This window comes from Aethalodelphis obliquidens, unplaced genomic scaffold, assembly GCF_003676395.1.
Source record: "Aethalodelphis obliquidens isolate GAN/ISIS:26980383/991018 unplaced genomic scaffold, ASM367639v1 scaffold5, whole genome shotgun sequence".
Lineage (NCBI taxonomy): Eukaryota > Metazoa > Chordata > Mammalia > Artiodactyla > Delphinidae > Aethalodelphis > Aethalodelphis obliquidens.
This window is the reverse complement of record NW_020837949.1, coordinates 55,027,326-55,054,287: the sequence shown is the minus strand read 5'-3', so window position 1 is coordinate 55,054,287 and position 26,962 is coordinate 55,027,326. Positions and strand designations below refer to the sequence as shown.

The 26,962-nt window shown below is 37.9% G+C and overlaps 1 protein-coding gene and 1 non-coding gene across 2 annotated transcripts in view; one reads left to right on the top strand and one right to left on the bottom strand.

Moving 5' to 3' along the window:
* Positions 1 to 26,962, top strand: part of MTERF1 (mitochondrial transcription termination factor 1) — a 508,137-nt gene that overhangs the window by 58,418 nt on the left and 422,757 nt on the right. The window lies entirely within an intron of this gene.
* Positions 26,635 to 26,707, bottom strand: TRNAW-CCA (transfer RNA tryptophan (anticodon CCA)). Its single transcript has one exon. It is a non-coding gene; the product is annotated as a tRNA-Trp (tRNA).

Here is a 26,962-nt window from a genome sequence, read left to right as displayed (position 1 = left end):
ATCTCTCCATCTGATTGTATCATTTTTAATTTCTTTCAACAGTGTCTTATAGTTTTCTGCATACAGGTCTTTTGTCTCCCTAGGTAGGTTTATTCCTAGGTATTTTATTCTTTTTGTTGCAATGGTAAATGGTAGTGTTTCCTTAATTTCTCTTTCAGATATTTCATCATTAGTGTATAGGAATGCAAGAGATTTCTGAGCATTAATTTTGTATCCTGCAACTTTACCAAATTCATTGATTAGCTCTAGTAGTTTTCTGGTGGCATCTTTAGGATTCTCTATGTATAGTATCACGTCACCTACAAACAGTGACAGTTTTACTTCTTCTTTTCCAGTTTGTGTTCCTTTTATTTCTTTTTCTTCTCTGATTGCCATGGCAAAACTATGTTGAATAATAGTGGCACGAGTGGACATCCTTGTCTTGTTCCTGATCTTAGAGAAAATGCTTTCAGTTTTTCACCATTGAGAATGATGTTTGCTGTGGGTTTGTCATATATGGCCTTTATTATGTTGAGGTAGGTTCCTTCTATGCCCACTTTCTGGAGAGTTTTTATCATAAATGGATGTTGAATTTTGTCAAAAGCTTTTTCTGCATCTGTTGAGATGATCATATTGTTTTTATTCTTTAATTTGTTTCAATGGTGTATCACATTGATTGATTTGCATATGTTGAATTATCCTTGCATCTCTGGGATAAATCTCACTTGATCATTTGTGTATGATCTTTTTTTTTTTTTTGCAGTACGCGGGCCTCTCAGTGTTGTCGCCTCTCCTGTTGCGGTGCACAGGCTCCGGACACGCAGGCTCAGCGGCCGTGTGTAACGGGCCTGGCCGCTCCGCGGCATGTGGGATCCTCCCATACCGGGGCACGAACCCATGTCCCCTGCATTGGCAGGCGGACTCTCAACCACTGCGCCACCAGGGAAGCCCTGCGTGTGATCTTTTTAATGTGTTTTGGATTCTGTTTGCTAGTATTTTGTGGAGGATTTTTGCATCTATATTCATCAGTGATATTGGTCTGTAATTTTTTTCTTCTGTATTATCTTTTTCTTGTTTTGGTATCAGGGTGATGGTGGCCTCATAGAGTGAGGTTGGGAGCGTTCCTCCCTCTGCTATATTTTGGAAGAGTTTGAGAAGGATGGGTGACAGCTCTTCTCTAAATGTTTTATAGAATTCACCAGTGAAGCCATCTGGTCATGGACTTTTGTTTGTTGGAAGATTTTTTATCACAGTTTCAATTTCATTACTTGTGATTGGTCTGTTCATATTTTCTATTTCTTCCTGGTTCAGTCTTGGAAGGTTATACCTTTCTAAGAATTTGTCCATTTCTTCCAGGTTGTCCATTTTATTGGCATGGTGTTGCTTGGACTAGTCTCTTAGGATGCTTTGAATTTCTGTGATGTCTGTTGTAACTTCTCCTTTTTCATTTCTAATTTTATTGATTTGAGTCCTCTCCCTCTTTTTCTTGATGAGTCTGGGTAATGGTTTATCAATCTTGTTTATCTTCTCAAAGAACCAGGTTTTAGTTTTATTGATCTGTGCTTTTGTTTTCTTTGTTTCTATTTCATTTATTTCTGCTTTGATCTTTATGATTTCTTTCCTTCTGCTAACTTTGGGTTTTGTTTGTTCTTCTTTCTCTAGTTCCTTTAGATTTAAGGTTAGATTATTTATATGAGATTTTTCTTGTTTCTTGAGGTAGGCTTGTATAGCTATAAACTTTCCTCTTAGAACTGCTTGTGCTGCATACCATAGGTTTTGGATTGTTGTGTTTTCATTGTCATTTGTCTCTAGGTAGTTTTTGATTTCCCCTTTGATTTCTTCAGTGATCTCTCGGTTATTAAGTAGTGTGTTGTTTAGGCTCCATGTGTTTGTATTTTTTACAGATTTTTTCCTGTAATTGATATCTAATCTCATAGCATTGTGGTCGGAAAAGATACTTGATACTATTTCAATTTTCCTAAATTTACTGAGGCTTGATTTGTGACCCAAGATGTGATCTATCCTGGAGAATGTTCCAGGATAGAGAACACACTTGAGAAGAAAGTGTAATCTGCTGTTTTTGGATGGAATATCCTATAAATATCAATTAAATCTATCTGGTCTATTGTGCCATTTAAAGCTTCTGTTTCCTTATTTATTTTCATTTTGGATGATCTGTCCATTGGGTAAGTGAGGTGTTAAAGTCCCCCACTATTATTGTGTTACTGTCGATTTCCTCTTTTATAGCTGTTAGCAGTTGCCTTATGTATTGAGTTGCTCCTATGTTGGGTGCATATATCTTTATAATTCTTATATCTTCTTCTTGGATTGATCCCTTGATCATTGTGTAGTGTCGTTCCTTGTCTCTTGTAACATTCTTTATTTCAAAGTCTATTTTATCTGATATGAGTTTTGCTATTCCATCTTTCTTTAGATTTCCATGGAATATCTTTTTCCATCCCCTCACTTTCATACTGAATGTGTCCCTAGGTCTGAAGTGGGTCTCTTGTAGATAGCATATATATGGGTCTTGTTTTTGTATCCATACAGCTAGCCTGTGTCTTTTGGTTGGAGCATTTAATTAACTCACGTTTAAAGTAATTATCGATATGTATGTTCCTATGACCATTTTCTTAATTGTTTTGGTTTTGTTATTGTAGGTCTTTTCCTTCTCTTGTGTTTCCTGCGTAGAGAAGTTCCTTTAAAATTTGTTGTAGAGCTGGTTTGGTGGTGCTGAATTCTCTTAGCTTTTGCTTGTCTGTAAAGCTTTTGAGTTCTCCATCGAATGTGAATGAGATCCTTGCTGGGTAGAGTAATCTTCGTTGTAGGTTCTTCCCTTTCATCACTTTAAGTATATCATGCCACTCCCTCTGGCTTGTAGAGTTTCTGCTGTGAAATCAGCTCTTAACCTTATGGGAGTTCCCTTGTATGTTATTTGTCGTTTTTCCTTTGCTGCCTTCAATAATTTTTCTTTGTCTTTAATTTTTGCCAACTTGATTACTATGTGTCTCGGCATGTTTCTCCTTGGGTTTATCCTGTATGGGACTCTGCGCTTCCTGACCTTGGGTGGCTATTTCCTTTCCCATGTTAGGGAAATTTTCGACTATAATCTCTTCAATATTTTCTTGGGTCCTTTCTCTCTCTCTTCTCCTTCTGGGACCCCTATAATGTGAATGTTGTTGCATTTAATGTTTTCCAAGAGGTCTCTTAGGCTGTCTTCATTTCTTTCTTTTTTTTTTTTTTTTTTGCTATACGCGGGCCTCTCACTGTTGTGGCCTCTCCCATTGCGGAGCAACAGGCTCCGGACGCGCAGGCTCAGCGGCCATGGCTCACAGGCACAGCCGCTCCGCGGAATGTGGGATCTTCCCGGACCGGAGCACGAACCCGTGTCCCCTGTATTGGCAGGCGGACTCGCAACCACTGCGCCACCAGGGAAGCCCCTGTCTTCATTTCTTTTCATTCTTTTTTCTTTATTCTGTTCTGCAGCAATGAATTCCACCATTCTGTCTTCCGGGTCACTTATCCGTTCTTCTGCATCAGTTATTCTGCTATTGATTCCTTCTAGTGTATTTTTCATTTCAGTTATTGTAGTGTTCATCTCTGTTTGTTTGTTCTTTAATTCTTCTAGGTCTTTGTTAAACATTTCTTGCATCTCCTCGATCTTTTCCTCCATTGTTTTTCTGAGGTCCTGAATCATCTTCACTATCATTATTCTGAATTCTTTTTCTGGTAGGTTTCCTATCTCCACTTCATTTAGTTGTTTTCCTAGGCTGTTAACCTGTTCCTTCATCTGGCACATAGCCCTCTTTTTCATCTTATCTATCTTTCTGTGAATGTGTTTTTTGTTCCACAGGCTGCAGGATTGTAGTTCTTTTTGCTTCTGCTGTCTGCCCTCCTGCTAAGGTATTTTAAAGAGAGGATTTTCTATTTTAAAAAATAACTTTAGGGGCTTCCCTGGTGGCGCAGTGGTTGGGGGCCCACCTGCCGATGCAGGGGACGCGGGTTCATGCCCCTGTCCGGGAGGATCCCACATGCCGCAGAGCGGCTGGGCCTGTGAGCCATGGCCGCTGAGCCTGTGTGTCCAGAGCCTGTGCTCCGCAACAGGAGAGGCCACAACAGTGAGAGGCCCGCGTACCGCAAAAAAAAAAAAAAAAAAAAACTTCAAAGAAGTACCCATGACCTCCATTCGTAACCCATTAAAATATTTAATAATTCTTTCTACCAGGATTTATGTTCATTTGTTCTGTTATAGCCAAGTTAAAGTTGTTATGAGTTTAGATGAACTAGCCTGACACACTCCTCTGGAGTGTAGACATTCTTGTATGTTATTATTACAGTTAGGTATTTACTTTCAGGAGATCATAATTCCTTTATCCTTAATTTTTATACTCTTTAATCATCTTGATTGCTTTCCTCTAAACCCTTCGATGTTACCTGAATACTGAAAATATGAGCTTGATTTATTTTATTTCATTTCATTTCAGTTTTTATGAACTTGGTTCTTGTTGATGATTATCTCTGGGCCAGTCTTCTCATTTTTGGCTCTGCAGGAAATGTGAAAACATTGAAGCAGTTTTCAACTTTTTTCCCTTGCAAAATATGTGATGGATGGGTAATGTTCACGTGTAACAATATTAAAATGGATGTTTCAGCCAAGATCCAAAGATATAATTAATGCTGTGCTCTAAAGGAGGAGGTGATTCCTATGCAGGATTTCCAAAGGAGTAAAATGAGAACTGGTTACATGATTCTTAAATCTCTCGCCCACATAAAGATCATGAAAAAGTTGAGAGAGTAGAAATTGTTTCAGGGTTTCTTTGGAGAGCATTGTGGTGAGTCCCATCTCCAAGGAGGCAGGTTGGGAGTGTGCTTTCTTCCTCATCTCAGATCAGGAGAGAGGAGATTTAACAGATGGCATGAAGAACTTGATATGTGTCCCCTGTGGTTAAGGGAACATAGTGGACTAGTGTAGGGTGATTACATGGAAAATCTAAAAGGCAGAGACTAGCCTTTAGGTATGGAATAAAGGAGAGGTGGCTGTGTTGGTTGACCTCTCTTTCCATTGTATGTTGGGCAAAGAATACTGAGAATATTTGCTATGGACCAGATATGGGGTGTGCAAGGGAAAACTGGCCTAGAGTCTGGGGCTTAAAGTGTTACTAGGGACTATTTCTCCTTTCTCCATTTCTCAGGGTAGTTTTTTGTGTGTTCAGTGTATTCTCAGATCGGCTCTCTCTTTGTAATTACAAGATGGATGTCAGAAGTTCCTGGGTAAATCCCCTTCTAGCTTCAAAACCAGTGCAATAGAGCAAGGGTCTTTATCCCACTCTTAGTACAAGGCCTGAGATGTGCTTCTACTAGACTGGCTTATGTCACATACTTGGCCATGAACAATGGCCAGGTTGACTTTGGGTCGAGTTGTATATTTCACCCATGGAGCTGGGAAGACTGTCCCATTCAGCACACCAGGCTGAGAGTGGGGAAGGGGTAGATCCCCAAATGAATTTTAGGGTCATTCCACGTAAAGGGAGAGTATAGATGCCAGGTCGACCAGCTATAAGTGTTCTGCACACCTAGCATTTTTTGCAGCTGTTATACCTTTCTCCTTTTCTTAATTTGTGTTTTTCCTTTTTTTGTGTGTGTGTTTGTTTAGAGTAAAAAAAAGAAAAAGATTTAGGGCTGTAGTGGGCAGTGAAATCTTTTCCAAGATTAAATGTGAGGTCAGCTCTTGAAAAAGTGAGATGAGAATGTTTCTGGTGAGAATTTGGAGCATTTAGTGGACTTATAGGAAAGCTGAGATGTTAGGAAAGTGCATGGTTCTATACTTGGAAAATTTAGAGCAAGATTTTATTGTAAATCATTGTGAATGAGATGAATGGACATTTAGGCTCACATTGTCCCCAATATTTTCATGTTAACAAAAAGCCTACAAAGATAGTGCTTAATATGTGCTATATCCTTGAGCAAAAATAGTTCTCCCTATAAATTAAGTCCTCTAATAATATTCTTGCATAGTCCTCTGTATTTTCTTTCATAGTAGGTACACAATTTTCTACTATACATATTGGTGGGATTATTTATGTTTCACACTAGACTGTAAATTCCATAGAGGCAGAAGTCATGTCCATTTTGCTTACCATTGGATCACCAGCATTTTGCAGAGTATCTGGCACCTGGTAGATATTCAGTAAATGTTTGCTGAATGTATGATTGAATAAAGACTGTCCCCTTAGACCCACAGCATGACTCGGGAAAAGAAGCACATGTTGCTCTGGGGGAGGAGGACCTGCTTGCTTCACCAACCAGTTTGCCTGCCAGATGACTCACATATCTGATGTGGGTCAGGTTGGCTGTCTGTTATTCAAAGCATTTACTATAATTCTGTGTCAGGATTCTGCTTTCAAAATATGGTACGTGGAGAAAATAACACAGCCTGGTGTGTAGTAGATATTTGTAAATGAGAGACATCCTGAAGGAGGGAAATATATTTATAAGATTAATAATCTGGACCCTTTGGGTGGTGATAAACAAAAGTTACATTTACATACTAATACCAACCCACATTCTTGTACTCTTTAATCAATAGAAATTGATAAGAGGCCAGCTGAAGAATTCAGGCAAGGCTCTATTAAGGCTTGTGTTGTAGCACGAGGGAATGAAAACAAGAAGCAGATTCTCTTGCTTGCTCCCTGAGGTAGGGGCAAGCTGGTTCTTTAAATGGGGTGAGGGTAGGGGCAGATCCATGGGTCGGGGTGGAGGGGTGGCTTAGGTGGTCTGCCCACCCCTTTGGTGGTGCTGTGTGCAGGGATCACGGTACCCTACTTTTGCTCCCAGCACCTCAAAAGTGGCAGTTCGTTTTTGGCCTTTTTATATCTTATTGTTCATAATTTGCCCCAACTGTGCATGCAGTTATTTTTAGTCCCTTGTCATTTCTTTGTATTCTGTTGCTTGAGGAGATATGTGTCCAGGTGCAAGAACTGCAGCAAATGGTCCCAGGTCCCAGGGCCCAGCCTATCTCAATACTACGTACATTTTTGTGTTTTGATTTAAAAAAATCTATCTTATGTAATAAGTATATTGTAAACTCTTTCCCTCAGGTAACATAATCCTCATAACCATCATTTAATGGCTATGTAATATTTCAGTATGTAGGTTGTTCATAAGACAATTAATCATGCTCCTATTGCTGAACACTTAATTGATTCTAATTTTTCCAATGCTGTAAATAACACAGGGAGCAACAGCTCTGTGCATATAGTTTTTACTATCCCTTGGGTATTTTTCTAGGAAGCTTTCCCTAGGGTATTATTCCAGATTGCTGGCCTAGGGAATGAAGAATTAAATTGATTTTTTTTTAACAGAGGGTGTGTTTTCAAATATTTGAAGCTGAGTCTGTACTCTGTCCACTGAGGGTCCTGCTGCAGGTGAAGTCCCAGAGCAGAATCCTCTCTGCTATCAAGTCCCAGCCTGGGTACCTATTTCAAAGCAATGAAGAGTCTTTGCCAATATAAGGAAACAAAATCAGAGAGTCATTCTGTTTTGTCTACTTGTTTTTCATTTCCATTTCATTTTTCAATCCCAAAATGTATTTTGGGATTTGTTTTTTTTTAATATAAACATTATTTTAAAAACAATTTTATATTTACAGAAAAATTATGAAGATACTAAACAAAGTTTCCATATACCCCACACCCAGTTTGCATGATTATTAGCATCTTACATTAGTATGATACATTTGTTGCAACTAATGAACCAATATTGGTATATTATTATTAGATTTGTGTACTTATATTTATTTTTCAAAATTGAAATTCTAAAGGCTTTTAGTGTAATAAAGCAGCACTCAAATAAGCCTAAAGTTAAAGAAATGGAAAGAGAAAGGAAAAAAGGAAGACTATGATCATAATCACAGATGCTTCTTGAGAAGACCAGGAAAGTTGTCCTTACCCTTATTTCTACTTAAAAGAATCAATGTGGAGGATAACATACAAGATGCAAAATTTGGAAGCATTCTATTTTTAGGAATACCTGTTAGCAATTGCATATTATATTTTTCATTGTTATTGCTGAGAACTGACTAGTATGTTTTCCAAAATATGTTGTTCTTTTCTTCTTATATTTTTGTTCTAATTCTGCTGAGTCTTGATTTTCAGTAAATTAATTTTGAATTAAAAATATTTTAAAATAACTTGTCTTAATCCTTTTTTCCCTGCCATAAACTTTAGGAGTTATTGCCAAACTGATTTGCAATCCTTCTTGGGTTGCCCTTTTCTACCTCATAACTAGTTTCCTAATCACCTCTCCTGGGAGCAATCTACTGGCTGAGGGATACTGTTTAGGACTGCTGTCCTAAAAATATTGAGAAGATGAAGGTTGCCTTTTTTAACTTTTCCTTTTTTTAAAATTTTGCGGTACGCGGGCCTCTCACTGTTGTGGCCTCTCCCGTGGTGGAGCACAGGCTCCAGACGCGCAGGCTCAGCGGCCATAGCTCACGGGCCCAGCCGCTCCACGGTATGTGGGATCTTCCCGGACCGGGCCACAAACCCGTATCCCCTGCATCGGCAGGCGGACTCTCAACCACTGTGCCACCAGGGAAGCCCCTAGAGTGACCTTAAAAAAAACCTAAATGTTGTCAGGTGACTTCCTAGTTTAAACTCCTTTCCATTGTGCTTAAAATGAAACCCAAGCTCTTTTCTGTGGCACAGAAGCCCTGCATGACCTGGCCCCTACCAGTCTCTCCAGTCCCTCCTGAAGTCACTCCTCCTCTTCCACCTCACTGGCCTTTCAATTCTCTGAACTCGTTAAGCATTTTCACACCCTGGGGTTTTCACAGATGCTCATGCTCATCCATCAAATATCATCTTAAATGATACTAATAATATTTAATGATATTAGAGAGGCCAAAGTGGCTTTTTCTCACTATCCCATCTAAAAACTCCCAACTTGTCATTATTTTATATTTATTTATTTATTTATTTATTGTCATTATTTTATATTTAAAAAACTATTTCCTTCATAGTACTTTTCCTCACATGAAATCATATGTTTGTTTACTTCTTGCTTATTTATTGTCTGTCTTCTCAACTAAACTCTAGTCTCTGAGGGAAACAGGAACGATGTTTATTTTTGTATTCCCAGTACCCAATATACTGTCTGGCATATAGTAGATGCTCAATAAATACTTTTTTGAGTAAATAAATGGATATTACTTCCATGGGATGTTTGTAGACATTTTTTCATGGAAATGGTTTTAGAGTCAAATAGCTGTGGGAAATTCAAAATTAAACACAGTTAAACAGATTTCTTTACTGCTGAACTTCCCTGAGGCTTTAATTTGCAAGCAGAGTATCCATTGCTAATGGGTCATGAGTCTCTACATGGGAGCAACTGTTTGTAGTTTTTCTCCTATTTATTTGACCTGGTCTGAGGGGGGAGAATCTCTTAGGACAGGTATTCTGTGATATGTAATTTGGCAAATGCCAATGTATTTCAAGATCCTCACTTTGTAGACAGGGAAACTGTGACCCAGGAAGATTCACTGACTTGTCTAGGTTTATTCTGTGAGTTTTTGTAGCAGCCAGGTCTTTCATGAAAGTCTAAATATTTAAGAATGTCTATAGCACCTTTAAATGATTAGCTGAACCAATAGGGAAAGTTATGTTCAGAGTGAAAATTATAGACGAGAGTTGAGAGTAGACTATATCAAGAAATTTGGCCTCCTTTGGAAATTGCCGTTTTTGATAAAAATACCACAACAGAGAAAAAGTTATTCAGACCCCATAATTTAAAATTTAAAAATGCTACCACACCCCTTAACCCATGCCCAGATCAAAACAAAAGTCATACAATTTAGTTTGCCCTAGCTGCCTGGGATAGGAAGAAATCAGGCATGAGGCATTAGGGAAAGTCTGGCTTTTATTTACTTACCTGATTGCTATGTTCTTGTGGAAATTTTTGTGTGGGAATTCTGAGAGTAGAATCCATATGTTCACTCTCAACATAGGGAATCAGTTGAGTGTTTAAGTGCCTGGCTTTGGAATCCTACAGCTGTGGGTTAGAGACCCTCCTCCATCCCTTACCACCTGTCACATTTAGTACATTATACCAAACCACTCCAAGCCTCTCTTTTCTCATCTGCAAATAAGAGTAATATTAATCCCATCTCATAGGATTGTGAAGATGAGATGATGCATGTAATGAGCTCAGCACATTGCCTGACACCAACAAACACTTGTAAATGTGAGTGTGAGTTAGTATTTTTAGGATAAAGGAGTTTGATGCCATTGATGAATGTGGGATTTTTGAAAATACTGAGATAAGTTTCAAGGGATCTCCTTGTAAGACTGCTGAATTTGTAAACCATGGCTTCTGCCTTGGTACTGAAAAATACCAGGTAAGAAAGCACAGAGTCCACATATAATTTCCATCTAGTTCACTTCCTAATCACTTAGGATTTTGTCTGTAGATCTGGAGTAAGATTGTCTGATCTAATGCAGCATAAACACACACTGGCCATGATTTAATGACAAGCAGCATAGTTAACACCTTGTATTACTAAGGGGTTTACATGGTATGGTTGGCAAAACAGCCATTAGTTTGATCTTTTGAGATTTTTCAGCTTTGATTTTCAGCTTTGCTAGGGCAGATATAGAGTGCCTTTACCAGCACTAGAGTAGTGTTCTTACTAAGGCATGGTGTTTCTAGATTCTGTCAAATGCTCAGAGTGTTCAGTGAGGTCTCTCTACTTTGGCAGATTGAAACTTGAACATTTCCAAATCTTGGGGAAACTGTGGTAGTTGTTTGGCCCATAGCTCCGTACAGTTGTTCTTTCCCTGGATTTGCGGAGTCTTGTTCTGTGCATCTGTTGCCTAGTATTCAGCCAAAGTCTCAAGGGGGCCCCTGTGCAGAATTCTGGAACTCCTATTATCCTTTTATAGCACTTTTCTCAACTTGGAATTGTGTATTTGTACAAACAAATTACACAGCCCCTTCCTCTCTAGTACCATGCCCCATGAATTCCAGCTGCCTCAGTGGCCCTGAATTCTGATCTGTTTCCTCCCACCCCACACTGAGATCTGTAAAGTACTTCCAGGCTCACCTTGTTCATTTCCCTTCTTTCAGGGATCAGATTTTGCTTGTTGTCCAACATTTGAAAACAATTATTTCATATGTCTTGTCAAGTTTAATAATTTTAAGAGGAAAAATTTCTCTGTTGTGGCCAGAAGTGGAAGTCCTTTTCCATTTTTATTCCTCATTACTTTACCATAGGGTCTCTGCCTTGAAGAATCCCACCTCAGTACTGTAGTGGTGAGGGATTTGCTTTTACACCATACGCTCTTGCCAGGTTTCTCTTATGACTAAGGGTCTGAGCAGGACAGCTGGTAGTACGGATCAGAGAATCGGTCTGTCATCAGAGAACAGAACAAAATTAACTCATCAGTAACTGAAGGAGTACGTGTAGCTGTGTGCTTAATATATTTAAGATTCCAGGTCATACAGGTGATAACATGGTGGCCTATGTGATGGGTTCATTTCTGAACTCTTTTCATTTTTTTAAAAAAATATTTATTTATTTGGCTGCTCCAGGTCTTAGTTGCGGCATGCGGCATCTTTGTTGCAGCGTGTGGGATCTTTTAGTCGTGACATGAGGGATCTAGTTCCCTGACCAGGGATTGAACTGGGGCCCCCTGCATTGGGAGCATGGAGTCTTAACCACTGGACCACCAGGAAAGTCTCTGAACTTTTTCTAATAAACCTTTATTTAAAACAACTTATTGGGACTTCCCTGATGGCACAGTGATTAAGAATCCATCTGCCAATGTAGGGGACATGGGTTCGAGCCCTGGTCCAGGAAGATCCCACATGCTGCGGAGCAACTAAACCCGTGCACCACAACTACTGAGCCTGTGCTCTAGAGCTTGTGAGCCATACCTACTGAGCCCATGTGCCACAGCTACTGAAGCCTGGGCACCTAGAGCCTGTGCTCCACAACAAGAGAAGCCACCGCAACGAGAAGCTCGCGTACTGCAATGAAAAGTAGCCCCCACTGGCTGCAACTAGAGAAAGCCCGTGCACAGCAACGAAGACCCAACGCAGCCAAAAATAAATAAAATAAATAAATAAATATAAAAAAATGAAAAATAAAACAACTTATTGGTTGTTTATATTAGTTATATTTGTTGTAATTGGAATCTGTGCTTATTTCCATGCTCTTAAGCTAGAAAGACTTGGATGTATTAGAAAAGGACAGGGTTTTCCTATGAGCAAGAACCTTCAAGACACAGGCATACAAGAACCCTTATTTTCTTTAGTCATCATATGCACATTAATTATAATGAAATAAGCTAATAATGTATTTCTATGCCAATTTCTTCATATAATTTGGGTGAGAAGTAATCACATGTTGGTATCTTTCATAAAGAAGTATCAACAAGAACGGGCTCTTTCTTCCCATAATATGACTAGGTGAAGGGAAATGCAATAAAATATGATTTAAAGGGCCCAGAGGCTTTCAGTCATCTTTTTTTTTTTTTTTTTTTGCGGTATGTGGGCCTCTCAGTGTTGTGGTCTCTCCCGTTGCGGAGCACAGGCTCCGGACGCGCAGGCTTAGCGTCCATGGCTCACAGGCCCAGCCGCTCCGCGGCATGTGGGATCTTCCCGGACCGGGGCAGGAACCCGTGTCCCCTGCATCGGCAGGCGGACTCTCAACCACTGCGCCACCAGGGAAGCCCTTCAGTCATCTTTTTGCTTAACATACGAGATAATATAAAAATTGAAAAAAATTCAAGAAAAATAATTAGTTTGTTTTTCTTCTTGGTAGGTAGTAGGGGCCCACTGGAGAGAAGATGTTCATTAGTAAGTTTTTGCTACAAAGAATGTTTACTGGCATCAGTGTAGAATGTTTATCTTTGCTTGCAAATTGTATTACCTGTATCATGAATAACTATGAGGAGAACACAAAAGGAAAATTCCTAAATTTAAATTTGCTCATTTATTGCAGTTCCATGTTTCAAGTGTCTAATGCCTATTAATTCAGATGCCATGATTTTCTTTTCTCCTCCATGATCATTTTGACTTGGATAACTTTGGAAAAGCATTTGAAAGAAGATAAAACATCTTTGTTTTATGACTGGTCGGTGGATATACTGACTCTAGCCTTCTTTTTTTTTTTTTTTTTCTAGCCTTCTTTAGGGCCTTGAACTTTGAGAATTTCCTGTCCATTTGTAACTTCAAATAATCTTTAAAAAACAAACTACTTTGATGTTTGTCTTTTCATTCTTTTGAGCATGTAACTTTATTATGCTAATTGTCTATATAATAATATTGTACAATCATCTAATAAAGACGATGGAGTAGTTGATATTATCTTGCTTTTACAGAGGAGAAATCAGAAGTATGGAAGGATTTTGTGATTTGTCCATTGTCACCCACGGACAATTAAGTGTCCTGGCCAGAAATGGGACTAAAGACTAGTGTCTAGTAGAATGAGCACTGGTTGAATAGGAGGAGAGGACTTAACTGTGATGCTATCCCTGTCCTCAGTTTAGGCTAATTCCTTTTCTGAGCCTTATTTTCCTCATTTGTAAAATACTGGGGTAGAATAGGTAAGCTCCCAGGTTTCTCCAGCTCTGAAATTTTATGGTCATTTGACTCCTTTTGGCTTTTCTCCCAGAGTGCATTGCTTCCTTTAGCTTTTATCTGTATATACTTGGATTACGTTTGATTTGCATTTTTCCACTTCTGCCTGTGCCCCACTGATATATTATTTTGCCTTTAAGTAGTTTTTCTGAAGAGCTTTAAAGAAAAAAAAAACCATATTTAGCCACCTAGCATGCATTTACTCTGTGATCTAGAAACAGTGTGGTTGAGTTTCTCATTGCTCTTTTAATATTTTACTATTGTATTATATAGTACTTTTATTACGAATTTACCTATGCTTATGTAGTTCAACTAAAGTATGGAAAAATTCATCACTGTATTTTCAGATAAGGTCACCTTCAAGTCCCTAAATACTACCATTGTTTTCATTACTAATCGCTTTTGTGATCTTGGGTCTCATACTAGCCTTATTATAATGTAACAAGGGAAAGTTATCAATAGCTTACCTTCCTCAGAAAGATAAGGTGATAGAAGAGAAAACTAAATAATGGTTATTTCCATGATTGTTTTATACTCCTGAACTTAAGGACATTAAGGCTGAAGCATTTCAAGATAAAATATGTGCTTCAAAATCTTCAAAATTTAAAAATATAACTTCAAAATGAAGAAATGCAAAGACTATTGGACCTTTCAACTAGGTTATGAAATGCATACCAAAGTTTGGCCTTTTTGGAGCCCACTTCCGGACTTTTCTGTGACTGATAAGTCTATAATTTGCTATTAAAATGTTGTGATTTCAGTTTCAGACAGTTGAGCTATAAATTGCTGAGATCCGGGATAAATGGCCAATTATATTAGAACAAATGTCTATAGTTTTATTTGGGGAGGGGGAGAGTTCACTGTACTACTTACTTAGAGCGATTATTTCAAATTTTCCTCCAGAAGAAAAAGTCCATGCCATATTTGTGGAAATGGTTAAGTGACCACAGGAACGAAGAATTCAGGGATGATTTAGTGCAGATCATCTTGCAGGCTTCCCGGCATATGCATTTTAAACAGTACTATGTTGTCTCCAAGTTTGCCAAAGTGTAATCTGTGAGCAATTGAGGCAAAATCAAAATCAGAAACCTAGGAGAGTAATATTGTTTTGGAATTGTCAAGCAAAAGACCTTGGTTTGGGTTGTTACGTCTGGAGCCAAAATGTCACATGTGGCATACATCATTTGAAGTTTATTATTTTAACCTTAGGCCTCCTTGTTGAAAATTTATGCTATTCAGGGCCTTGCATCCCAGTATAAGCACTTCATTCTACTGTATGTGAGTCTGTGCCAGCTACATGGTGAGCATGGTGAAACCATAGCTTGGATGGCTGGAAGCCCCCCTCCATGGTTCCACCCTTTTACTGGAGTTGCCAAACCCAATAGGTTCGAGGGGGTGCTCAGAAATTAAGGCATGGCACCAGGTAATTGAAACCATTCCCTACACATCTGGAAAAAAACCCAATGTAGTCACACACTCTGCTGAAAAAGAAATCATCCCATGCTATTGCCAGGAGTTGCAGGAAAGTAAAAGTGGTGTCATTTTACGTTTACAGAAGCATTTAGCATTTTCACCAACAGACTCAAAGGCTTGTGGTTACAAAGTGTGAAATTCTTATTAAAATTCCTCGTGAAATCAACAGAGCACATATCTAGCAATTGTTCCAAGACCTCATTTTCTTCCATTTGTATATTGTAGCAATGATCCCACTGATCCATTCTATTCTCCATAACAAACAAACCTCTCCCATTCATTTGTTGATTTGTCCTAGTCAGGAAAATTTTAATTCATCATTCAAGGTAAGTTCACCATCAGTGCCATGGCCTCCTTCATGCTGGCATGAGGCAAATTGTCCTCTGGGATTAAGATGCAGTGAATTTTCCATGGCCATGACCCCAGTAGAAGAGATAGGTGTGATGATGGGGAGTATGTATTTTTGCTTTTAAATCTAGATAAAGATTTACAGATTCAGAATTTTGTATCATTCCTTGTGCAGAATTTGAACCCTCCACATGCAGTCCAAAATTACTTGCCAGCAATGGATTTATATGTCCTCCAAAGTTTCATGTCACTTTTCAATGATAATAATAATACAACATTCTACTGTTTCTGAGGTGTTTCCATTATCATGGTTATTCTTACAGTAGTAGCTTATGGGACAGATGGGGTAGGAATTGTTTCCCCCACTTTGAAAATGAAGATCTTGAGGCTCAGAGAAGTTAGTGGCTTACCCAAGGTCACACAGCTTGTAAAAATAGGGCTAGCTCTCAAACAGCTCTTCTCACTTTGAATCCTATGTTCTTTCCATTAGCATGTGGTACCTCTTATGTTTCTTACATCTTCTCACCAAAGAATATTTTATTTTGGACAAGTTTTCAAGTCAGTTTTGATGGAATGCATTCAAATGTTGTTTACATGGAGCTGACAGCATGGAAATGTGCAATTTCCAAATCAGGGCAGTGCTTGTTATCTTGGAATCCTGGGACTACCAAAGATGAGTGTGAAAGGGTTTTATCCTTCTCTGCTTGTCTAAGCACAGTAATTTGCTTGTTCTTCTGTTATAGTACATATTTCTGTCTTACAATATAGGTAGTTATTTATATGTATATTTCTAAATCTCAAATGTAAGCTCCCAGTGCCCAGTTACCATCATATTCATCTTTGTATGCTTCATTGCACTTTTTTCCTATGTCTTACATGAAATAAATACTCAGTGCATGTTTACTCAAAGGAATTAAAGATGAGATACCAGGGTTTTAAGAGTCCAAATGTACTTCTCTGTACCATCTATATCAGTGCTGCCCAATATAACTTTCTGCAGTGATGGAAATGCTTCATATTTGGGCTGTCCAGCGCAATAGCCACTAGTGGCTAGTGTGACTCGGGAACAGAATTTTCAATTTTATTTAATTTAAATTTAAATAGCCATATGTGGCTGCTGGTTACCGTATTAGGCAGTGTAGCTCTAAATTTTCATATGTTTGAACTTTGTCAGATCTCTAAAATCTGATTGTGTTCAGGTCCCTCCATATACTGATAATTCTCACTATGTTTTTGGAAAGGTTGCAGAGCCAGCAAGGTGACCAAGGGGTGGGCGGAGATTTTCTCTTTCATCTAAGGTGGAGGCCCTCTCTGCTCTTTGCGCCCCCCTGCCCTGGGGTATTTTCTGGAAAGCAGGAGTGACTTGTCCCTTGGAGATGCAAAGTGTTGGTATGGACTCTAGGAGGTGACAAGGGGGATTTCTCAGTTCTTGAGGCTCAATGATATTTTGTCTGGATTTGTAGGAAAGAAAAGGTCTATCATTTCCAAAGAAAAGCAAATCTGCAGTCAGAAGGTAGAGGAGGGTAGGCAGCTACATTTGTTCAACAGATTTCCTCATACACAGTTTACGTGGTACTCCACTTGGGGTAAGAATCTTTAGGCTTTGCCTCTCTTCTTAACACAGAAGGCTGTGTACATCACCTGTAACCATTAAGTTATGCATTTCTTCTAGTTGTGAAACTTCTAAATTCCTACTCTGAAGATTTCAGCTTGGAATTAATAGAAAAATCTCCCCCGTCGCCCTTCCCCAGCAGTAGCAGAAACTGCCCAGGAAGAGAGAAATGCTCTTCATGCAGGGTGGACCCTTTTGATCTCAGCGGCTTCTAAGAACCCCATTCCTCATACTGTGGCTTCTGCTAACTGCTCTGAAGGAGACAAAAGGTTAAACGCAGAGAGAGGCAGGAGTGAAATGGCAGCCAAATGGGAGAGTCCGAGTGGGTCCTTGAGTAGGTATCTATGTGTTATTATATGATTCTGGGCACAAGTCCTTTCTCAGGATGTAAGCAGTGTTACAAAACCAGAGTTTTGAGATCTTTGTGCTCTATTAGAAGTAAAAGAAATATTTAGGAAATGAGAATGGATGCATTGTTAATACTGATATACTACAGAAGCAACTATATAGGAATCCTAAATTTCAGGATTAAAATCTTAGAGTTGGGCTTCCCTGGTGGCGCAGTGGTTGAGAGTCCGCCTGCCGATGCAGGGGACACGGGTTCCTGCCCCGGTTCGGGAAGATCCCACATGCCGCGGAGCGGCTGGGCCCGTGAGCCATGGCCGCTGAGCCTGCGCGTCCCGAGCCTGTGCTCCACAATGGGAGAGGCCACAACAGTGAGAGGCCCGCGTACAGCAAAAAAATAAAACAAAACAAAACCTTAGAGTTAAGTATTGGAATCATTATTTGTGAAAGGACTCGGGTATCTCTTGTGATTCAACAAGCAGGATCTGCCCTGAGGTTCTTACTATCTAAGGCTGACAAAACCAGTAGATATTAATATTCTGTATTGTGTATGAAACTGGCACTTAAAAGTGTTTTTACTTTAAAAAAAATGTGTTCAGATAAACATTTTAACTTTCTTTCCTTTTCTGGTAGAGGTGGGAGGTAAGAATTATCTGTCTCTTTAGGCATAAGACAAAAGGAAATCACAGAGAGGGAAGTGACCTGGCCTAGCTCTCAGAGCAATCATGTCTCTATCTACATTGGCATTTGAACAGGGAACTTCAAACCAGCAGCCACCAAGCTGGCCTTTCTCCTCAGGAGTAAGGTGACAGCTCCAATCTCTTAGCAGATGTAAAGGATCCTGTGTATGTGAGATACATAAGTAAATGTGCAAAGGAGGAAAAGAGACCGCAATCTGGTAAAGTGGTTAGAGAGAAGATAAATTACCTGTGACTTTGATTCTGATTCCCTGCACTTTTTTTTTTAATAAACTTTTTGTTTTGGAATAATTTTAAATGTATGGAAAATCTGCAGAGATAATGCAGATAGTTTCCATATAATCTTTATCCAGTTTCCCCTGATATTAGCACTTTATATTTGATTTCTTGAATTTTACAGTAGTTCTATATGCATGAGTATCCCTTAAATAGAGCCTTGTCTGCAAGTGGGTTTGTTTCTATCACTTTCCTATAACATTTTCTAAAAATTTACTGCTAAGATAGAATAATCTACATATCTGATAAGGAGTCAACAATTGAGCACTGAAAATTTCTATTATAAAGCCACTGGAGAGTTTTAACCACAGCTACCATTGCTGGAGAAAGGGGAAGGAAGAAGAATATTTGATAGCATAACAGGAGAAATAACTTTCAAATAAAAGGAGAGCCTTTTCTGGTAGCTTTCAGGCCAGAAAGTACTTCTTCTTCTTAGGAACCATTGAGGCTTTACAGCAATGTTGCAATGACAAAGGATTTTGGAAACAGCATTTTATTAAATAAGCATTGAAGGAGATATGCATTTCCCCAAATTCTTGGATTTGTTCAACAGTAAATAAAAACAATTAATTAGGACTAGAATAATTTGGTTGATAGTGATGCTCATCTTTAAAGTTGGAACTTTGAGCTATTGTAAACTGAGTGAGAAATGTCTGCAATGCTTACAAGGAAGTGAATCATAGATCAGTGGAGGATATGAAAGTACATAGGGCCCAAGAAGATCAGTAGCCACAGAGAAGTGCTGTTGATGAAGAGCACATGGGAAGGACCAAGCCCCGTTTCTCCAGTGGGGAGCAACTGACACTTAGTATTGGACTAATATTACAGTTATATTTGTTTATTTTTTAACTTCCTTAAATTTGCATTTATGCTTAAGCTTACCATGCAAAGAATGATATAAAATTTCTAATATTTGACCATTTTTGATCCACAGAACTGGGACTTTCATATCATTTAACCTAATATCTAGTAAATTAAAAGTGGTTAATTCCAAAATTTTTCACTTGGTTTCACTGTATATTTTTGTTGTTTTTTGAACTTGGGAGTAAAGAACAGCTATTTGAACTACGAAAACCCAACTGACATTTGCTATGAAAATACCTAGAATAGGCAGACAGATGAGCAGACCCCCTTGACAAAATGCAGTCTTCCTGTGTGTCAGATATTGCACACTTCCATTGTAACCCTTTTATATTTTCTTCCCAGGATTAAGTTGGTTGTATGTATTTAGATTTGTGAATTTTACAGATTTAGTAGTACACACCATTTCCCGCCCCCAGGGATCTAAGAAGGTATATCTGAAAAATTATTGTTTATCATCATTTTTAATTTTCAACCATAAGGTGGCATCATATCACATTTTATGTCAAAGAAGCAGGCTGTTTTTCTGTTCACTGAAATGACTAATGCTCTGTACATGCCTTTAAGTTGTGGGTGTAACATGTTGAATTTTGAAGTTTACAAGCAAATATTGGAAGCTGGCATCTTCATATATGGGTTTAACATTTTTTTCGTTATATTTGATCTTTTTCTATTATGGCTGAGAAGTTGGTAATAGAATAAACTATTACTATATTAACTAATACTGTGTTTTACCTCATTAAAATATATAAGGCAGGTTTCTTGCATATATAGAAGCTTCTCAAAAATATTCATTGCATGATTAAATTAAAATATTCCTTTAATAGGCCTTACCCTGAGGAATTCATTTTCTCATTTATCAAGTTGAATTTACAGCACACTTTTATTGCTATGACCCATTTCTTACCAGAATAAGAAGCTTATTTCATGAAGAAGTTAAACCCAACTGAACACATTTAATTTCCCTATGACCCTTTAAAAATACATTACATTTTAAAAAACATACCACTTTTCGTTGCTTAATTAGAAGTGTCCAGGACTTGCAAATTGCATAAATGCACTGGTTTACTTTCTCTAGTTGGTTCATTGAAAATTCTAGTTTAGTTTTGGAAAGCTAAGTCAAAATTTTGCTTCATTTTCCTTCATAGAAACATTTTGTACCTTTGTAGAAAACATTGTAAACGCTTTCCGTATAAAACCTCCCTTTCTTCAGATGGAGTGATTTTGTTCTTGGAACTCTTTGTTTATGGTTTTGTGGGGAGTTGGTGCCACTTGGCCTACAGGGAACACTCCCATGAGGTGTGTTGCAGGGCACCTTAAAAGTTTAGTTAGGAATTTGGAGATTGCAATAACAAGACCTTGGTCCCAACATTTCTCTAGTTGCGGACCATCAGAGCCTGTAATTCTGATATTAACTGGCTATGATGCCAAAGCAACATAGTGAAAAGTGAAAAATTGTTAACCATTAAAAAAAAAACAACAGCTGTAGATTATATAACCAGCTAGAATGATGTTTCTATTAAATTGATTGAATTGATTTCATGAATTGAGATTTGGTTGTAACCTAGATATTAAATCTCCTTTCCCCCCCCCCGCCCTCACTGGAGCTGTGATTTAAAAATAACCAAATTGTATTTCTCTCTGCTCTCAATAATGTAGGCATTTCACCCTTAATATTTTCCTCTCAGAGCTAAAGTGAAAAGTCAAGGTGAAATAAAGTGAAAGGTCAAAGTGAAACAAACAGGGTGGTATAGAATAGAGTAAGGTGGTATTCCAAGGAAGAGTTTAAGGAAGGCATGTTTGAAAAGATGACTTCTTTATAAGCTGAGTCAGAGCCAGCCCTGTAAATTTGGCCTTGATTTGGGTGGGTAGAGGATGTGATGGTTGTGGTCAGGGAAAACATTCCAGAAAGTTACTAGCCTGTGTGAAGGCTCTGTGCTGGGAAAGAGCTTAGTATGTAACAGAGAAAAGAAATAGAAATAAGGACTGTGTGGCTAGAGCCATGGGGTTAGAGAGAGAAGCTGGGAGTGTGGTAAGGTGAATTGCAGAGGTGGGCTAGCACCATGGTAAAGGCTACCGATCTTTTAAATGCAATAGGAAGCAAGCGAAGAGTTTTAATTAGGGAAATTACCTGATCTTATCTACATTTTTAAAAGGTCACTCTGGTTCATCGACAGTGGAATAGATAAATAAGTTGTGATATACTGATACAATGGAATGTTCTACAGCAAGGAGGATGAACGATTTGCTGCTACACACAATAGCATGAAACAACAAGCCAACCCAAGTACAGTGTTGAGTGAAAAAAGCCAAATGCAGTGAAGAACACATTGTATGAGTCCATTTATGTGAATATTCTATTTATTGATCTGGGCACTAGTTGCATGAATGTGTTCAGTTTGTGAAAATCCATCAAGTTGTACGTTCATGATTTGTGCACTTTTATGTATGTGTGTTAAGCAAATAAAAAGTTAAAAAAGGACCACTCTAGTTATAGAAGAGAAAATAAATTCTAGAAGAGGGTGGAGGCAGGGAGCCCAGTTAGGAGGCTGTTGAAGTTTTCCAGATGAAAGATGATGTCTTCAACTAGGGTGGTGGTGGAAATAGGGAGAAGTGGATAGATTCTAGATCTAACTTGTATTATAGTAAAGTATTAAGTATTATATGGAAACATATGAAATTGTTGATATTTGACTGTTTCTGGCCTTCAATTTCATGTGGTTCAACCTACTAGGAAAGCATTGTGAGGGCATTGGGTATCCTTGACTCATTGTTTCTCTATTAAATATGCTAACTCTTGGTTTTATATATCTTTTCTTTGTGATATTAATAACAAAAACTTAAGGTTTTACTTAAGAACAGATACTGAGTTTTAGTGAGTCCCTTCTATTCAAGTAAGCACATTACTTTTTCTAGGATGAGTTATATTATAGTTTTTTTTTCTATTTGACCTATACTAGGATTCATGTGTCAAAACTAGCAGTAGTAGGAGTAACTGACTAATTAACATAACAGTATTATATTCTACTTTGCTGTAAAGACTATTAAAACAGGTAAAAAGCCTACTTTAAAACTTGTTTTCAAAGTCAGGAGTTATGTGTTTGTGTCATCATATAAAGTATAAATTGCCTTTGAGCATATGGATGTTAAATACGAAGTTTATCTGCTTCCTCCTCCCCACCCCGCCCCCAGAACTAAGGTAAGTTTCGTGTCTGTTTAGGTAGCCTTGCATGGTTTGTCAGATTTCTGAAGAGAAGCATGGGATCAAGAGGGCCCTGACTGGTACAGTAGGGGTTCTTTAAGTTGTGAGCACTGAAGTGTCTTAGCTGGGCTGCTGAGATGTACAAAGAAGGCTGCACAGTGAATTCTGACCCTGTAGCCCTTTCTATTGTAACTGAATCTTCAGATTCATATCCATCAAATTGACATGTGATAGTCTAAGGAGAAAACAACCTTGGAAATGGTCTATTGAAGGTAATTTACTCCCTCATCTATCATGTTCTCAAATGGTCTGCATTTGAGCAAAGCAGTGGGAGTATAATACCCATATTCTGGAAGTTGAGAAGGTCTAGGGAAAGGTATTTTAATTTTATTCTTTTTCTCTCAACATATATATATATATATATATATATATATTCACACAAACATATATAAAGTAAAAGTGGGAGATGACATTTTATATTCATATATATGTTTATATATAAAATTTATATATATAAATATATATTTTAACCAGGTTTGAATTCATTTCCTCATATCAGAAAAGCAGAAAATCATGCCTCCTGGTTAGTATTGGATTTTCAGAATGTACAGATGGAAAATAGTTAATGGAAATCACCCCAATTAGATATATTTTGCATTGTGCTTCACTGAGTACAGAAGTCATCTAGAAGGTTCTAATTTTTTTCCTTGGAGACCATCACAAAACATAACCCCCAAAACAGGGGTGGGATGGATGAGGGGAAATGATCTGCAAATGTTTGCTTGAAAGATGCACTTTCCTGCTTAGTTATAGAATGAAATCAATACCAACCTCCAGATTTGTTGAGCCGTTCGTGAGGTGGAAACTAAAATGTGAAAAAAATGGAAGTTTTCCCCCATGATAGATTTTTTTCTCTTTCACATGCAGCTAGTGTGAACAATCTAATGACTAGAAAGATGTTCAGACCTCTATATAGTGCTGAAGAATGTCATGTTGAGAAAGGGCATACATTCCCTATATCATTGTGCCTTAATCCTCTTAGATTTTTCTATAAAGAAATCATATTAATCAAATCTCCTTTCTGCTGTATGAAAGGTGAAGACTGACTAATGCTTGACTTTGGGTGAAATTGGATATGGAAGAAAATCCTGACTTGAAATAATGCCAGACTTTTCATAATCTTGTGTGTTACAGTCCTTAGTTCAGGATTGTAATTTCCACCTCAGGTTTTGTGAAATTCCAGAGTCCTGCTAGTGAGCCCAAGAAGTACTGCACACTTTTTAGAGGCAAAACAAAACAAGACAAAACAATAAAAACAAACGCTCCAAACAAACAAAAAACCCAAAAAACAAAAACAAAATACTAATTTAAATGTACTGAAACATAAAAAGAAATACTTGCTTTGAAAATGTTTCGGAGTAGATTTTATGTATGTATCTTCAAATCAAATAAAGAACAGCAATTGTATGTTGCCAGTACAAAAAGACAGAAACTGCTCTTCATCTGGTTCATAGTTTGCTGCTTATAACAGAGATAAAATATGTCTAAAATCTGATTTTTAAAACACTTAATTCAGAATCTATATATCTAAAATATGGTTGCTTCAAAGTGCTTTTCCTGGCAAACCATCTACTTATTTCAACAATTCACCTATTAAAGTATTTATGGAATGCCATGGAAATTGTTTTTTTAAAATCTGTAGCATATCTCTTTGAATAACTTTTGAGGGGAGGCTGAATTTTTGGAAAAGTATGAAGTCATTAAGAATTGAGAGCCCAGAAATAAACCCATGCATATATGTCAACTGATCTTAGATGAGGATGCCAAGAATACACAATGGAAAAAGGATTGTCTCTTCAATAAATGGTATTAGAAAAACTGGATATCCACATGCAAAAGAATGAAATTGAATCCTTATTTTACATAATACACAAACATTAACTCAAGATGGATTAAAGACTTAAACATAAGACCTGAAATCATAAAACTCCTAAAAGAAAACATAGGGGAAAAGTGTTTCTTGACATTGGTTTTGGCAATGATTTCTTGAATATGACACCAAAAGCATTGGCAACAAAAACTAAAGTGGACAGTTGGGACTACATCAAACTAAAATGCTTCTGCACAGCAAAGGAAACAGTCAACAAAACAAAAAGGTACCCTTTTGAATGGGAAAAAGTATTTGCAAACTATCTATCTGATATGGGGTTAATATCCAAAAACTATGAGGAATTCATGCAACTCAGTAGCGAAAAACCAAATAAACCAATTAAAAACTGGACATAGGAACTGAATAGACAGTTTTCCAAAGAAGATGTCCAAATGGCCTACAGGTGAAAATGTGCTCGATATCACTAATCAGGGAAATGCAAATCAAAACCACAATGAAATATCACCTCACACTAGTTAGAATGGCTTTATCAAAAAGACAAGAGATAACAAATGTTGGCAAGGATGTGGAGAAAAAGGAATCCTTGTGCACTGTTGGTGGGAATATAAATTGGTGCAGTCACTCTGGAATACAGTATGGAGAGTCCTCAAAAAATTAAAAATAGGGCTTCCCTGGTGGCGCAGTGGTTGAGAGTCCGTCTGCCAATTCAGGGGACACGGGTTCGTGCCCTGGTCCAGGAAGATCCCACATGCCACGGAGCGGCTGGGCCCATGAGCCACGGCCACTGAGCCTGCGCGTCCGGAGCCTGTGCTCCACAACGGGAGAGGCCACAACAGTGAGCGGCCCGTGTACCAAAAAAAAAAAAAAAATTAAAAATAGGACTACCATTTGATCCAGCAAATGTGTGTATATATCCTGAAGGAAATGAAATCAGTATCTCAAAGAGATATCTACGTTCCCATGTTCATTGCAGCATAATTCACAATAGCCAAGACATGGAAGCAACTTAACTCTATTGACTAATGAATAGATAAAGAGAATGTGGGGTGTGTGTGTGTGTGTGTGTGTGTACATATGTATGAATGTTATTCAGCCACGAGAAAGAAGGAAATCCTGCCATTTGCATAAACATGGATGAAACTAGAGGATATTAGGCTAAGTGAATTAAGCCAGACACAGAAAGATAAATACTACAGGATACCACTTATACGAGGAATCTAACATAGTCAAACTCACACAAGCATTTAGTTGTAGTGTCTCTTCCAATCTAGGAAGTTCCTGATAATTTTTTTTTTGATCTTTTATGCCCATGACACCATTTAAGAGTATTGGGCAATTATTTCATTGAATGGCCTTCAATTTGGGTTTGTCTGATATTTCCTCATGATTAAATTCAGGTTTTGCCTTTTTTGCCAAAATGCTGTAGAAGTGATGTTGTGAATCATATCAGAGGCATATAATTTTGATTTGTCCATCACTGGTGATGTTAAATTTGATCATTTGGTTAATGTGGTGTCTGCCAGATTTCTCCACTGAAAATATACCATTTTTGCCTTTTACACTTGAAATTGTAGTTTAAAAAATATACCAAACAGGAGTAAGTATATACAGTCTTTCAAGACAATATTACAGGACCACTCACTGGATGTAGTGTTTTATTTGTTAAAGAAGTCTCATTCATTTGCTGTCAAATGATATTTTGAGACCATGTAAATTTCCTGCTTCTCATCATACTCTTGCCCTGAATTTTAGCATCTATTAACGATACTTGCCTGAAACAGTTCTAATGGTGGTGTTTGCTGTATGGTGATTTTCTATTTCCACCATTTCTTCTACAGTTATTAGTGGAATTCTACTGCAAGGAAGGGCTGTCATTATTTATATCAGTAGAGACTACATCAGTTCTTATTTTATTCTATGGGTTATATCTGTTACTATAATTATTTATTTTGTTGCTCAAATATTCCCCAAATTGGCCATTGGGAGACCCTTTAAGTTTAGAGTCCTTATTCTTAACTCCTGCTCTAAACTCTTTCTCTGTATTTGTACCCATTTACTTCAGAAGGGCCCTATGCAATCCTGTTTTAATAGATTCTCATTCACCTGGATAACAGGATGCTTATCTTGGCTTCTGAATATAATACTATGTCCTTTTAAAATTTTTTTAAAATTAATTAATTAATTAATTTTGGCTGAACTGGGTCTTTGTTGCGGTGCGAGGGATTCTCTGGTTGTGGTTTACTCAGGCTCTAGAGCATGCGGGCTCTGTAGTTGCGGTGCAGGGGCTTAGTTGTGGTATGTGGGATCTTAGTTCCCTGACCAGGGATCGAACCTGGACCCCCTGCATTGGGAGCATGGCGTCTTAACCACTGGACCACCAGGGAAGTCCCATTATGTCCTTCTTAAGAAAAAAAAAAGCAATTCCTAATCTGTCATACTCCTGGTTCATTTGCTACTCCCACAATTTTTGCTACAGACTTCACATGTGGACATTTTTCAACTTCATGATAAATATCCTATACAGGCAGTAGGGATTCAACTATCTGAAGTACTTTTAATTATTTTCAATTTGATTTAATCCAACAAACATTTATTTTAAAGCACACTGGAGAGAAAAAAATGTAAAATGAAACCTATTC